This window comes from Tupaia chinensis, unplaced genomic scaffold (genome assembly GCF_000334495.1).
Source record: "Tupaia chinensis unplaced genomic scaffold, TupChi_1.0 Scaffold144195_1, whole genome shotgun sequence".
In the NCBI taxonomy this organism is placed as follows: Eukaryota; Metazoa; Chordata; class Mammalia; order Scandentia; family Tupaiidae; genus Tupaia; species Tupaia belangeri.
The window spans coordinates 28,290-44,986 of NW_006204052.1; the positions used below are offsets into that span (position 1 = coordinate 28,290).

The window sequence follows — 16,697 nt, forward strand, 5'->3', positions numbered from 1 at the left end:
CACAAGAAAGACAGAGAGAAACAGAAAGTGAGAAATCACCCCCTGGGGGGATGACCACACCACAATCCCTTCTCCTCCATTCTCCTCTTGGCGTCTTCAGCACACACACACACACACACACACACACACACACACAGCTTGAGTTTAAGCCACTGGGTCCGGACTCAAACTGTAGTCAACTACATGGGAGTCCAGTGACATAGTCATTATGCCAACTGCTGGTCCCCTGTGAAAGGATTTTCTAATCTCTTGCATTTCACTGAGTTTCATTACAATGAGTCTTGTGAATGTTTTCTCTGACATTTCTGTGATCTCTTGCCTTTTATCCATTGTTGATGAAGAGTTATTATGTTCCTTTGTGAGAGAAATATTTCCTGGCTTTCTCTTATTTCTTGGGGCTCTGCTTTGATTTTTTTGGAGAGGTTTTTTGTTTGTTTGTTTGTTTGTTTGCTACAGGGTACGTGCACTTGCCAGACAGACAGAGAGAGACAGAGAGTGAGACATCACCCGCCCCAGGATGATGGCCACACTGCAATCCCTTCTCCTCCATTCTCCTCTCAGGATCTTGGGCATGCACGCACATGTGCCCAGCGTGAGTTTTAAGCCACCGGGTCCAGAACGCGAACCTGTCGACTACATGGGAGCCCAGTGACAGCCATTATACCAACTGCTGGTCCTATTTTTTTTTTTTTTTAATAAGAATTTAACAATTATTATTTTTTGTTATCATTATTAATCAATTACCATGTATTTTTAAAACCAATTTTGAGTTTTCTTTTTTCATAACTCTAAACTTTGTTTCTTTTTTAAAAAGTAATTGTTCTTTTAATTAAATTAATTAATTGCTTTTGTTTGTTTTTGTTTTGTTTTGTTTTGTTTAATTTGACCAGAGAGGGAGAGAAAGTGAGAAAGCAAGCCACTGGGTCTAGAAATTGAACCGTAGTTGACCATGAGTAAATCAAAACATGCCACCTGCTGATCTCTTAAATTTCTTTTTTAAATGCTAACATTACAAGATGCTTCTCTAAATTGGTAGTATAGTAAAGAGTTGCATTACAAATACCCATATGGTATTTATATATACCCATTTATAAATACCCATACACCAACAATCTATTTTCAAATAATTCTCCATTGGTTTCAAAGTTACTTCAAATCTCTCTTTCCAGTTACTTATAATATGTGATTTTGCAAAGTACACAATTTTCCATAAGCAATACAGAGATGAGGAAGGCTCATCACTGATGTGAAACAAACATCTTGGCTGCTCCTGGAAAATTCTTGGTTATGCCTATTATCACAGGGTCATCATCATCATCATCATTATTAGTAAGTTTATTTCCATGAAGCAAGAAAGAAAGACCACCTTACAGAGTCTTTAATTCTCCTCCCAGTTCTAGCAAGCCAGGATCGATGGTGTTGCAGGTATGCCAATGTAGGCCCAATGATACAAACTTGGAACTTTATCATCTGTCCTCAAGCATCACATAGCAGCTCTCCCACTGCCTGCAGCATTGGGGCTGGCCCATAGTGTGTTATTGATAGTGCCCTATTTCACTCAAAATTCTCCAGGTTAGATGTCATATCATATGTTCACACTAGTTAAAAGTATTTGAAATTACTTTACTAATTTATTCTTCAACATCATAATTTTCCACAAACTAATTTAAATTACAAAAAACTAGGAGAGTATCTAATTCATCACTATACCTTAGGTTTTTTTTTCATACATTAAATCACTATGCATCATTTAGATTGTGAAGTCACTTTACCCAGCATGATGTACATCTCAGTCCAGCTCAGTTGAGACCTCCATATACATCCTCCTCCACAGACAATAAACCTTATCTGTGCCCCACATGATTCTTATCTCTTCATTTCCCCCCAAATTTCCTACACTCTTCCCCTCTCACACTCTCTTTTCACTTTGTCTCTAGTGTACATTGCAATTTTTAATACTTTTATGTTCTCCAGTCTTTCAGTCACTACCATAGAGTGCAGACAGTCAGTATATGTTATGTGGAGACACACAATGTTTCTCTTTCATAGCCTGACCTGCTTCATTCAGCAACATATCTTCCATATTTCTCCAATTTCTATCGAATTCCAAATGTTTTTTATGGCTGAATAGTATTCCATGGAGTATATGTGCCACAATTTTTCAATCCATTCATCTGTCGATGGACATTTGGGTTGGTTCCATGTCTTAGCAATTGTGAATAAGGCTGCAATGAATATAGATGTACAAGTGCTTTTCTGACTGAGTACTCTCTTATCCTTTGGGTAGATATCCAGGAGTGCAATTGCTAGATCATATGGTAGTTTTATTTGAAGGTATTCGGCAAACCACTACATCATTCTCCACAGTGGCTGGACCAATTTACATTCTTACCAACAGTGTAGGAATATTCCCCATTCACCACATCCCCTCCAGCACTTATCATTATTATATTTTTTAATCTTCACCAGTCTGACTGGTGTTAGGTGGTATCTCTTTGTGGTTTTAATCTGCAACTCACTTACAATGAGAAATGTTGAGCCTTTTTAAATATGCTTTTTGGCTGTTCATATATCCTCCTTAAAGAGTTGTTTATTTAGCAAATTTTCTCATCTATCAGTTGGGTTAATCATTTTCTTCTGGGCAAGCTGCTTGAGTTCCCTATGTATTCTAGTTATCAGTCCCTTATCTGAGGCACAGTTAACAAAAATTCTCTATCATTCCGAGAGTTGTTGGTTCACACTAATTACAGTGTCCTTTGCTGTGCAGAAACTCCTTAATCTGATGTAATCTCACCTGTATATTTGGGGAATTATTGCCTGTGCTTTGAGGGTCTTGCTTAAGAAGTCTTTGCCTACTCCAATGTCTCCAAGTTTCTCCAGTGTTTATCACCAGTAGTTTTGTGGTTTGTGATATTAAGTTTAGATCTTGGATCCACTTGAATTGACTTTTGTTAATGGTGGCAAATAGGGTTTAAGATTCATCTTTCTGCAGGTGGATACCCAGTTTTTCCAACACCATTTGCTGAAGAGATTTCACTATTCCCACTGGATTTACTGGTGCCCTTTTTCAAAGATGAATTGGTTGTATGTTTTGGGGTTTATTTCTAGAGTCTCTACTCTGTTCCATTGGTCCTTATGTCTATTTTTGTGCCAATACCATGTTTTTTTGATGGTCAGAGCTTTGTAATATATTTTGGGGTCAAGAAGTGAGATGTCACCTACTCCAGTCTTCTTGCTCAGGATGGCTTTAGAAAAACAGCATCTTTTATGGTTCCAGACAAATTCTATGGTTGTATTTTCTAGATATGTGAAGAATGTATCTTGTAATTTTATAGGGATTGAATTAAACATGTATACTAATTTGGGTAGGATTGCCATTTTGATTATATTATTTTTGAGAGGTTTTTGCTATAGGGCGCATGCACTTGCTGGAAAGACAGAGAGAGACAGAGAGACAGAAAGCGAGAAATCACCCCCTAGGGGGGATGGCCACGCTGCAATCCCTTCTCCTCCATTCTTCTCTCAGGATCTTGGGCACAAATGCACATGTGCCCGGTGTGAGTTTAAGTCACTGGTTTCGGGACTTGAACCACAGTCGACTACATGAGAGTCCAGTGACATACCCATTACACTAACTGCTGGTCCCCCATTTTTATTATATTTATTCTGTCAATCCAGTGACATGAGATATCCTTAGTGGGTCTTCTTTGTATACAACCATGTCATCTGCAAACAGAGAAAATTTCAGCTTTTCTTTATCTATTGAAATGCCTTTTATTTCCTTCTTTTGTCTGATTGCATTGGTTAGAACTTCTAGTACTATATTGAATAGGAGTGGAGAAAGTGGGCAGCCTTGTCTTGTACCAGTTTTTAGTGGAAAAGAAAGCTTTTCCTCATTCAGTATAATGCTAGCTGTAGGTTTTTCATAAATGGCTTTTATTATGCTGAGAAATGGTCTTCCTATGCCAATTTTACTGAGAGTCTTAATCATAAAGGCATGTTATATTTTGTTGAATGCTTTTTTCTGCATTGATTATCTTTTTTTTCTGTTAATATAGTGTATTACATTTATGGCTTTGCATATGTTGTACCACCCTTGAATCCCTGGTGTAAAGTTTACCTGGTCATGATGAATAACCTTGTTTATATGCTGTTGAATATGGTTAGCAAGTATCTTGTTGAGAATTTTTGCATCTATATTCATCAGGGATATAGGTCTGTAGTTTTCCTTTTTTTCATAGCCTTATCCGTTTTGGGAATGAGGATAATGGAGATTTCATAGAATGAATTTGGAAGGGTTTCTTTAGTTTGGATCTCTAGAAGCAGTGTGAGTATGATGGGGTGGGGGGCTACCTCTTCTTTAAAAGTTCTGTAAAATTCCTCAGTGAAGCCATAGGGGCCTGAACTTTTCTTTCTTGGGAGATTATTTATTACTGATTCACCTCATTTCTTGTTATAGGTCTATTCAGGCTTTCTATGTCCTCCTGAGTCAATCTTGGAGGATGATATGTGTCCAGGAATTTGTCTGTCTCATCCAGGTTTTCTTCTTTGTTGGCATAAAGTCACTCATAATATCCTCTAATGATGTTTTGTATTTCTGTTATGTATGTTGTAATGTTGCCTTATTCATTGCAGATTTGACTTATCTAGTTCCTTTCTCTCTTCTTCTTAATTAATCTGGCTAATGGTGTGTCAATCTTGTTTATCTTTTCAAAGAACTAGCTTTTGCTTTTGTTTATTTTCTGTATAGTTCACTTATTTTCTATTTCATTTATTTCTGCTCGAATCTTTATTATTTCTTTTCTCCTGGCATTTTTTGGATTTTTTTGTTATTCTTTTTCCAATTCCCTGAGGTATGATGTTAGGTTGTCCTTTTGCCACCTTTCCATCTTTTTCTTGTGTGCATTAATTACTATGAACTTCCCACTTACGACTGCTTTTTTCAATATCCCATAGATTATGGAAACTTGTATACTCAGTATCATTAGTTTTCATGAATCTTTTGATTTCCATCTTAATCTCTGCAGTAGTCATGGGGTATTCAAAAGTAGGGTATTTAGTTTTCATCTATTTGTATATTTTTGAGGGCTTTTCCTGAGATTAATATCAAGTTTAATTCCATCATGGTTGGAGAAGTTGCTGGATATAGTTTCTATGCCTTTTCTATCTGTAAAGACTGGTTTTATATCCTATCATGTGATCAATCTTTGAGAAAGTACCATGTAGGCCTGAGAAAAATCTTATGTGTTCTTTTGGGTGGAAATTTCTATAGATGTTATTATATCCGTAGTTTTTGAAAGAATGTTACCACAAATACTCAAAGTGACTTTGTTAAACATGGCTCAGGTCTTTAATCATGTGTTTACATCACTTAAATTAGATATTTGATTTCCATTGCTTATAAATGACCAATCTTATTAATTCTGTTACTTCAGGTAGCTTCCCAGAGCCATCATATCATGGAAAAAAGTAATAATGTTACTGAATTTATTCTCTTGGATCTTTTCCAGAACAAGAAAGTTCAGATCCTCTGCTTTCTATTTTTTTTACTCTGTTACCTAACTATTTAGTTGAGAAACCTGATTATCATGATTTCTATCTCATGCAGTCAGCTAATCAGTCAACCCGCATACTTCTTCTCCAACCTTTTCTACACTTTCACTGTGTCACCCAAACTAATAACTGACTTAATTACATATATAAAGTCATTTCCTACAAAAACTGCATGACACAACTTTTTATCACACACTTTTTTGGGAGTGTTGAAGTCTTCATCCTCACAGGAATGGCCTATGACCTCTATGTTGCTATGTGCAACCACTCCACTATTCCATCATCATGAATAGGCAGAGGTGTAACTCAATTCTCATGGCATCTTGTACAAGGATTTTTTTTTTTGCATTCCCTTAGCCTGTTTCTTCTTACATATATATTTTTTTACCTTTCTGCGGTCTCGATGAAATAGATTATTATTTCTGTAATGTATATTCTTTATTGAACCTAGCCTGTACTGATATACACAAGAGCAGTTTCTTAGTCATTACCAATTCTGGCCTGAGGAGATCAGTAATCTTTCTTGTTTTAATGTCTTCCTACTTTATGATAGTATATAATGTAAGAGCATATTCTGTAGAAAGTCACCATAAAGCACTTTTTGAATGCAGTTTCCACATCACAGTAGTGATCCTGTTTTTTTGCATCTGTCATCTTTATTTACATTAGACCGGCCACAACCTTACCATAAGATAAGGTGTTTACACTTTTTTATATAGTCATTATTCCCATGCTCCACACCCTTATCTACACACTGAAAAACAAAGAAATGAAAAACACCATAAGGTAAATGTAGTGCAATTGAATGTATTTGAGGGAATGTCAATGGTTTAAAGGTAGTTTTTATTTTAATAGCAATGAATATATTCATCTCAACCTTTTTTAGTCTCTCCTTATGAAAAAGAAATCAATCCAAATGTGGGTGAGTCTTTCTGACTTAGTACTTCTCTATCTTTTGGGTAAATACCAAAGAGTGAGATTAATGGGTTATAAGGTAGTTCTCTTTAATCAAAACAGTATGGTACTTACACAAAACTGACACATAAACCTATGGAACAGAATAGAGAGCCCAGAAATAAATCCCAAAACTTACATAATGGTCAAGTGATTTTTGACAGGCAATATACTATCTAGTGGAGAAAAGAAATTCTTTCAGCAAATGGTGCTGGAAGAACTGGATATTCACTTGCACAAAAATGAGACTAAACTTCTGTCTTCTACTATTTACAAAAATCAACTGACAATGGATAAAACACCTAAATGTAAAGTCTCTAACTATAAAATTGCTTGTGAAAAAACAGGAGAAACACTTGGAGACATTGGAGTAGGCACAAATTTCTTTAATAAAACCCCTAAAATGCAAGCAATAATTCCAGAAATAGACAAGTAGGATTACATGAAGCTAAAATGATTGTGCACAGCAAAGAAAACAATACATAAAGTAAAGATAAAACTCAAAGAATGGGAGAAAATATTTGAAAGCTACTTCAGATAAGCAATTAATAACAAGAATATATAGGGAACTCAATCATCACAACCACTCTAAAACAAATAATATAATTTAAAAATAGACAAGCTGAACAGACAACAGTCAAAGAAAACATGGTCTGCCCATGTAGGTGTCATCTTGGACATCTTTCACTTTTTTTTTTTAGAGAGAGAGTTTTTTTGCTATATGGTACATATGCTTGCTGGAGAGACAGAGACAGTGAGAGGGAACATGAGATCACCCCCCCCCCTCCAAGGAGGCTGGCCATGCTACAATCCTTTCCCTTCCATTCTCTTCCTGTGGACCTAGACACACATATACACATGCCCAACAAGCATTTCAGGCTGCTGGATCTGGGACTCAAACCACAATTAACTATATTGGCATCAAGAGGCATAACTGTTACACCATTTGCTGGTCCCATCTCTCACTTTTTAAAACCAATTATCAGGGCCAGCAGATGGCATAGCAGTTATGTTGCTGAACTCCCACATGATTGATTGCATTTCTAATCCCAGACCTACTGGCTTAATATTCACGCTGGACATATGTGTGTGCATGCCCAAGTTCCTGGGAAGAGAATGGGAGAGAAGGGATTGCAGTATAATCATCCCCTCTGGAGGAAGTGATTACTCATGTTTCCTCTCACTGTCTGTCTCTCCAGTGAGCACATGTGCCCTATAGCAAAAATCTCTCTGAAAAATAAAAGAAGTGAGAGATAATGTTAAATATGACACTCACATGGGCAAACCATTCACATCAATTTTCAGGGAGAAAATTCACTTTGTTAGTGCCCTAACTGAAGAAGAACAATGATTAACAGCAGAAACAATAGCCAATACAATAGACATATTAATTGGTTCAACTTTTACACAATTGAGACTGAATAAAAGTTGAGAAAATTTTCTGCTTGATCGGTGCCAAAATTGTTGGGCCCAAACAGGTGTAGACATGAGCGGGAATTTCAATGGAAATTTTAAACAAGCAGGCTAAGATCCTGAAACATTAATTTCTGAAGAATTGTAAGAAGAGATGACACATGGCTTTATCAGTAAGATCCTGAAGACAAAGCACAATCAAAGCAATGATCACCAAGAAATAGAAGTGGCACAGTCAAAGCAAAAGCAGACCAGATAGGTCTGGCGACAGTGGCTGACTTTCTGGAGTACCAAAGAACAATAATACCTGCTTTTTTAAAAACGTGTTTTGAGAAAGTTAGCTGAAGCTTTAACAGAAAAATACTCGGGACAGCTTTGTGAAAGGGTCCTTCTACACCACAAGATTATTCCTACTTATTCCTCTTATTTCAAAATGGCTATTTTGTGAGAGCTTTGATGGGAAATCATCAAACATCCACCTTACCGTTCTGATTTGGCTCCTCCTGACTTTCCTTGCCCATAATCTTTTTTAGTTTTTTATTATTATACTTACATCACTATACATCATTTAGATTGTGAAGACACTTTACCCAGCATGATTTTCACCTCAGTCCAGCCCAGTTGAGACCACCTTAAACATCCTCGTAAACAGATAATAAACTTTATCTGTGTCCCACAAGTGTCTTACCTCTCCATTTTCCCACCAAATTGTTTTCCTACGCTCTGCCCCATCACATTCTCTTTCCACTTTGTCTCTAGTGTCCATTACAATTTTTAATACTTTTATGTTCAGTCTTTCAGTCTCCACCATAGAGTGCAGACAGTCGGTGTATGTTAAGTGGAGACACACAATGTTTCTCTTTCATAACCTGACTTGCGACTGGCTTCCCTCAGCAACATATCTTCCATATTTCTCCAATTTCTATCAAATTCCAGGAGCTTGTTTTTTTTTTTATGACTGAATAGTATTCCATGGAGTATATGTGACACAATTTTTCAATCCATCCATCAGTTTGTGGACATTTGGGATGGTTCCAAGTCTTAGCAATGGTGAATAATACTGCAATGAAGATAGTTGTGCAAGTGCTTTTTCTACTGAGTGCTCTCCTGTCCTTTGGGTAGATACTCAGGAGTGGAAATACTGGATCATATGGTAGTTCTATTTGAAGGTCTTTGGATCAAATTGTTCTCCACAGTGGCTGAACCTATTTACAGTCCCACCAACAGTGTAGGAGTGTTCCCCTCTCACCACATTCCCTACAGCACTTACCATTATTATTTTTTTAATCTTCACCAGTCTGACTGGTGTTAGGTGGAACCACATTGTGGTTTTGATCTGCATCTCCCTTACAATGAGGGATGATGAGCATTTTTTCACATGCTTTTTGGCTCTTCATATGTCTTCCTTAGAGTATAGTTTATTCAGCTCATTTTCCCATCTTTTAATTGGGTTAATCATTTTCTTCCAGGTGAGGTGTTTGAGTTCCCTGTGTATTCTAGTTATCAGTACCTTATCTGAGGCACAGTTACAAAAATCCTCTCCCATTTTGAGGGTTGTCAATTCACATTAATTAAGGTGTCATTTGCTGTGCAGAAACTCCTTAATCTGGCATAATCCCACCTGTCTATTTTGGGAATTGTTGCCTGTGCTTTTGGGGCCTTGCTTAAGAAGTCTTTGCCTACCTCGATGTCTTCCAGAGTTTCCCCAGTGTTTCCCATCACTAATTTTATAGTTTGAGATATTAGGTTTAGATCTTTCACCCATTTTGATCTGATTTTTATTAATGGTGAAGCTAGGGCATCAGATTCATCTTTCTGCAGGTGGATACCCAGTTTTTCCAACACCATTTGCTAAAGAGGTTTTCCCTTTTCCCACTGGATTGACTGGTACTCTTTGTCAAGATGAGTTGGTTGTTTGTTTTGGGGTTTATTTCTGGAGTCTCTACTCTGTTCCATTGGTCCTCATGTTTATTTTGTGCCAATACCATACTGTGTTGATGATCACATCTTTGTAATATATTTTGGTGTCAGTAAGTGAGATACCAGCTACTCTATTCTTCTTGTGCAGGATGGTTTCTTATAATCTTAAAAACAAAATATCTTGTGTACCAGGTAGAGTGATGGTTATGATGTCTGCACATAATACCACATGATTGACCGATCATTTTTTAAATTATTTTTTATTTTTTGAGAGGTTTTTGCTATAGGGCACGTGCACTCACCAGACAGACAGAGAGAGACAGAGAGACAGAAAGCGAGAAATCACCCCCCAGGGGGGATGGCCGCGCTGCAATCCCTTCTCCTCCATTCTCCACTTGGGATCTTGGGCATGCACACATACACGGCTGGTGTGCATTTTAAGCCACCGGGTTCAGGACGTGAACAGTGGTCGACTACATGGGAGTCCCGCGACATAACCATTATGATAACTACTGGTCCCCAGATCATTTTTTTAATCTTTGATTTTTCTTTTTCTTTCTTTCTTTTTTTTTTTTTTTTTTTTTTTTTTTTTTTTTTGTCACAGGATGCATGCACTTCCAAGATAGGTAACAGAGAGAGAGGGAATGTGAGAAAACATCTCCCAAGAGGGATGATCATGCTGCAATCCCTTCTCTTTCATTCTCTCGGGATCTTGGGCATGCTCACACATGTGATATTCTAAAGCTATCAGGTCTAAGAATTGAACTTCAGTAGGACAAATGGAAATCCTGTTCCTTAACTGTCATGCCACCTGTTGACTTTATTTTTATCTTTTAATTCTGCTGTTTTCGTGAACTTTCATCAAATTATTTAATACAAATACTAATGTATAATTTGACATAAATTCTATCACACAGATAGAAACTTCTAGTTTAAATAACTAGCTCAAATTACTAGTGAGCAGCCAAAACAAAAGAGTTATTTTTAAATTTAGTGTTTGCCTCCAAACCTTGAATGTTAAGTAACCCTGAGTAAATGAATGACTAGTGTACAGGGAATCAATACCCAGCATTTTACTAGTTGTTCACTTCAATGTATCTCTCAGTGTTGATCAAACTTTACTAATAGAATCTTTTCATCAAGCCACTAAAAGAGAAAGCTCCAATCTCCTTTTTCTACAATAAAAAAAAGACTACTCTTCAGAGGTATACAAAAGTGCTGTATTTATATCTACAAATTTTGAATTCATCCCAGTCCTATAACTTGTTCTGCTGAAAATGTTTTAATTTTGATTCAATTTATTTATTTATTTATTTATTTATTTATTTATTTATTTATTTATTTATTTATTTATTTATTTATTTATTTATTTACATAGGGCCCATGTGCTCACTGGAGAAAGACATGCCATAATCCCTTGTCCTTAATTCTCCCCTTGGGACTTAGGATGTGCTTGCACAAGTGCCTAGAATGATCTTCAAGCCACTAGGTCTGGGACTCAATTCTTGGTCAGCCATATGGCTGTCCAGCATCTCAACCACCACTGCTCGTCCTAATTTATTTCTTTTTAAACTATGTTTTTGTATGGTATTTTTTAAGATAGAATTTTGCTATAGAGAGTGTATGCTTGCCAGAAAGTTAGAGAGAGACATAGAGATAGAAAGCGAGAACTCACCCTCAGGTTCAATGGCCATGCTGCAGTCCCTTCTCCTCCATTCTCTTCTTGGGTTTTTGGGCACACATGCACATGTACCTGGCATGAGTTTAAGCCCACCAGGTCTGGAACTTGAACTGCAGTATGCCATGTGGTATGCCCTGTGGGCATCCAGCAATATAACCATAAAAGTCTTTGCTGGTCCCCCATGTATGGTATTTTAAAATCCTTTACGTAATCTTATCTAAACTTGCAAAAAAATTTTCTGCTTTGTTCTAAACATTTTATAACATTAAATTATAATTTATGGGACCAGCAGATGGCATAATGGCTATGTTGCTAGACTCCCATGTAGTCTACCTCAGTTTGAGTCCTGGACCCGGAGGCTTAAACTTATGCCAGCCATGCGGGCCCAAGATCCTGAGAAGAGAATGGAGGAGAAGGGATTGCAACCTGGCCATCCCCTCAAGGGGCGAATTCTCTATTTCTGTCTCTTTGTCTCTTTCTGTCTTTCTGCTGAGTGCACCTGCCCTCAAGCCCATGGTTACCTTTAGAAGGAAAATCACAAATATCTCCTTCACTCTTTACTCATGAATAGTTAAAATTATGTTTTTAGTAATCTCTTGATTTGATTGTCACAGAATGCATGTATACTTTGCAAAACCATATTGTGTGCTACAGAGATGCACAATTGAGTATGAATAAGAAATCATAAAATCAAAAATAAAAAGAAGCCTATTAAAAATATTGGATCAAATTAAATCCAACAACATTGATAAAACAAAAATGTGGCTCCAGTCAAGGAAGGATACAAACACCTATACTTCTTTTACTATGCCTGCATTAACAATAAAACTGCTTCTACTGCTGCTAATGGAAAGATAATGCAGCAATTATTTTAAGATTTTGAACCTCAGAGTCAGAGAGCTTAAGTATGACACCTTGCTAGCCAATATGACTAGCTTCTCTGGAAAACAGACTCCAATTCTCTGAAACACTGATGACAAGAGGAACTACTACAACCAACACATAGAACATATGCCATATGCACAGAATTAAATTAGGAACTTCATGTGGATTATATTCAAAGTCATAACAGCTTGAGTATTAAAAATGAGTCTCTTTTATTTTGACTTTAATTGACATATAATATTGTGTATACTTATGGGATACAGAGTTGTTTTTATAATACATGAGTCAGGGCAACCAACATATCTACCACCTCAAACACTTACCATTACTTTATGTAGATATTGAAAGTTCTCTTAGATATTTTAAACTATATACTAAATCATTACAACTGTAGTTACTCAACAGTGTTATAGTACTCTAGAAGTCATTCCACTTACCTGCATGCAATTTTCTATCTGTTAATCAGCTTCTTACTCTACCTCCATCTTCCCTTTTGTTTCAAAAAATTTTTGAAGTCTTCTATTTATCATTATTCAGTATAGCATTAATTGATATGGACCATGTGATCTGCATGCATGTAACTTTACTCATACCATCATAAAAGTGAACAAAATTAAGTACCAATACTATTTTATTACCAGTTCTTTAATGTTGAAGTGCATTTTTCTCTTTCATAATGTACCAGTGTAATAATTAATATGTGACATAACCTTTAACTCTAATTCTCCATCTACCTCTCTGATTCCAACTACATCCTTTTTCCTTTCTCTTTTTTAAGTTATATCATAATTCAATGAACAATATAACATTATTGTATTAGCTTTTGCACAGATGATTCTTACACAATTAATCCCCCATACCACCTTTATAATCTATAAAATTAACTAAATTTCCAAATATTTTTCAAATGCAAGAATTAGTATTTGATTATTTATTACATCAAATTTTGAAATTCTATTTTTCTCATTCATTCCATACAAGATGGTAAAATCTACTAGTTAGCATATAGTTCTTTTATTCATGTCTAGTTCTTATCTTTGTAGAGTTGTTTGGATAATTAGTATCTTCAAAGTCATTTTATACTTCCTTCAAAAACAAAGTCTGACACAAAATTTTTCTCATACTATTTTTCATCTCTGTATTTCTCAGTGTAGGGATTGAACATAGGAGCACCAATGGCATAAAATAGTGCAACTACTTCATCCCCAGGGAAACTAGTAGGAGGTCTAAGGTACCCAAATATTGCAGGTCCAAAAATAAGATGACCACTGTGATATGAGAACTATAGGTGGAGAGAGCTTTCCGTCAGTTAGTGTAAGGGCTACGTCGCTGGACTTCCACATAGTTGACCGTGGTTTGCGTCCTGGACCCAGTGGCTTAAAACTCACACCGGGCACATGTGCGTGCGTACCCAAGATCCTGAGAGGAGAATGGAGGAGAAGGGATTATGGCGTGGCCATCCCCTCTGGAGGGTGATTTCACGCTTTCTATCTCTCTGTCTCTGTCTGTCTGGTGTGAAAGAACGCCTCCTATAAAAAAAACCCCTAAAAAAAAAAAAAAAAAAAAAGTACATGGTAAAGACCTGTAACATGCAATTACCGTAGGAGACAGCTTTTGACCCTCCTAATGGGCTGCCAATCAGTTTGGGTACAACACTAGAGGTGTAACAAATATCTATAGGGGATAAATGATTGAGAAAAAAGTACATTGGTTGGTTAAAAAGAGGACTGGACAGAATGGAGATAAAAATCAGAAGATTTCCTACCATTAGGGCACCATAACAGAATAAGAAGAGCACAAAGCAAAATATTTGTAACTTCTGGTCATCAGAAAGTCCCAGAAGAATAAATTCTGAGATATTTCTCTGGCTTTCCATGTATCTGAGTTGATGTTTCTTATGCACGAATGAGTTATCTGAAAAGAAGAAAACATAAATTTAGATGAAAAATCAAATATTCTGACCATGGTAATGTGAAATTTACTAAGATAAAATATACATATATAGAATATGAATTATGGGCTTACAGAATTAAGCTATATTCTCTATGGTCATTTTACAAATCTATTTTTGTATAATTTTGTAATGGAAAAATATGAATAATTCTGCTTTTCTTCAATTTTACCCGTAATGGCTATAAATATTTAAATCTTACTTTTAAAATATAACATTTTGTTATTGTTAATTATATTATTTAGATAACTAAAAATGCTTAATTGAACAAAAACAAAAATATATTTTTAATATTTTGAAAAAGTGTACATTACCTATAAGATCAACTTCATTTCTTCTTTTCTTCCTTTTTTCTTTTTCTTCTTTCTTTTTCCCTTCTTATTTCTTGTTTTTTTTGCCAGAAGTGGTATATTGTAAGAGAGAGAGAGAGACTGAGAGACCAAACAGAGAAAGCACTCCCTAATGGGTCATGGTCACTTGACAATCTCTTCTCTTCCATTTCTCCATCCTTTCTGGACTTGGGCATATGAACACAAATGACCAGTATTTTTTTTTAAGCCATCAAAACTGGGATTCAAACTGCTTTTGACCATGTGGGATCCAGCTCCCTCCACCACTAAGACATGGGCCCAGTCTAAAACCAACTTTCTTTGTTCTAATATGAGCTGATAATATTGCCTGAATTATCAGCTAGTAAATTCTCAGGAAATTCAAAACACATTTAAACACCAACACATGAGTAGTTGAACTGATATCTTTGCAGAGTTTATTTTTCTTTGCCATGTGTACAAACATTGCCTATTGGTCATGCTAAACAAATGTAATCACTTCTTATCTATTTTTTTAGAGAGATTTTTTGCTATAGGGTGTGCGTGCTTGCAAGAGAGACAGAAAGCAAGAAATCATCCCCCAGGGTGATGACCATGCCACAATCCCTTCTCCATTCTCCTCAGAATTTTGGGCACATGCACACACACCTGGCATGAGTTTTAAGCTACTGGGTCTGGGACTTGAAGTGCAGTCAACTTCATGAGAGTCTAGCAACATAAGCATTTTTTTACTCTATGCTGGTCCCAACCACTTGATAAATTAAAGAGTGATTGAAAACTATGCAGCATAAGCGATAATGTCAGTTACTGACTAAATTTTTGAAAAGTAATAAGCAACTTTTTTCCCTATACATTTTACATCTTAGAGACATTCGTTTTCCTCAAAAACAAAACAAAAACCAACCAAACAAAAGAAAAACCATCTTATTCAAGTTTGCAATGGAAAGCAATAAGAAAAAATAAGGTAATTAAACTTTCTAAGTCTGTTTGAATTATGCCTATGACATCACTTTTAATAGAATATTTTTGGGTTTATATACAATCTAGGAAGCAATGATGAACCAAAGGAGAAGGTACAGAAGGCAACTTTAAGACAGACTTTGTGATTAATTAGCACCCACTACTATTTGCTGCATACATGAATACATTAAAAATTAATGGATTTGCTTTTTTGTATTTCATGTATATTCTTAAGACACTATCAAATCCATAGAAAGAGGGTATAAAAAAAAGAATATACTCAACTAATATCCTTCAGTTTACTCACTGATGAGACTTTATCTGACTCCTGTAGGTTTATAAAAGCTAAATTAAACATTTACTTCAGTCTATAATGTAACAGGTGTATATGAACTACTGGTATGTATTCTAAAAACATAGAAAGCTTTTATAACAAAATTATTAAGAAAACATCATATCTAATGATTCATGAAATAAAAATCTTGTTTTTTATAAGCTTTGAGAAAATGTTAGATGGCAAATTGGTAAAAAGTATGAATTTAAAAAGTGATCCATAATAGACTGTTTGAATTCATTATTCAAAACTCTAACTTTATCAAGAGGAAATTTTAGTTTGTTCCTTTTTTGTCCTCAGTATCACTATATGGTTTCCTATCTTCTTTTTAAGAACAAAACATAGAATGTTCAAAAAGTAACAGTAACAAAAGAATGTTGAAAATGTTTGTGGGGTAGAGATACATTGGTGTAACTTCTAATTATTACAACTGATATGAATTCTTTGTTTTGAGGGAGGATAATACAAATTTTTCAAAAGTATCTATACAAAAAAACAATTATTTTAAATAGAACTATTACATAAAGTACATGGTAAATAATTTAATAGGGGAAATCACATGATTAATCATAACATATGATTTTTCAATGAAAGAGATTCAAATTAAAATATAAATAATTTCTCAGGACCACAAAGCTAGACAGTGTTAATTATAGAAAACTTATCTTCTTACTTAGGTTGGGCCTGCATCCCCTGCTTGAGATCAGAACTAGATGA

At 35.6% G+C, this 16,697-nt stretch overlaps 1 protein-coding gene across 4 annotated transcripts in view; it reads left to right on the top strand.

Moving 5' to 3' along the window:
• Positions 1-16,697, top strand: part of LOC102493799 (olfactory receptor 4C6) — a 51,741-nt gene that overhangs the window by 7,684 nt on the left and 27,360 nt on the right. Inside the window, exon 4 of one of the 4 annotated variants that reach the window (XR_003547487.1) lies at positions 15,553-15,650. The exons of the other annotated variants lie outside the window; for them this stretch is intronic. The gene's annotated coding sequence lies outside the window, so the exon portion shown is untranslated. The remainder of the gene's footprint in view (positions 1-15,552; positions 15,651-16,697) is intronic. 4 annotated transcript variants of the gene reach the window in all.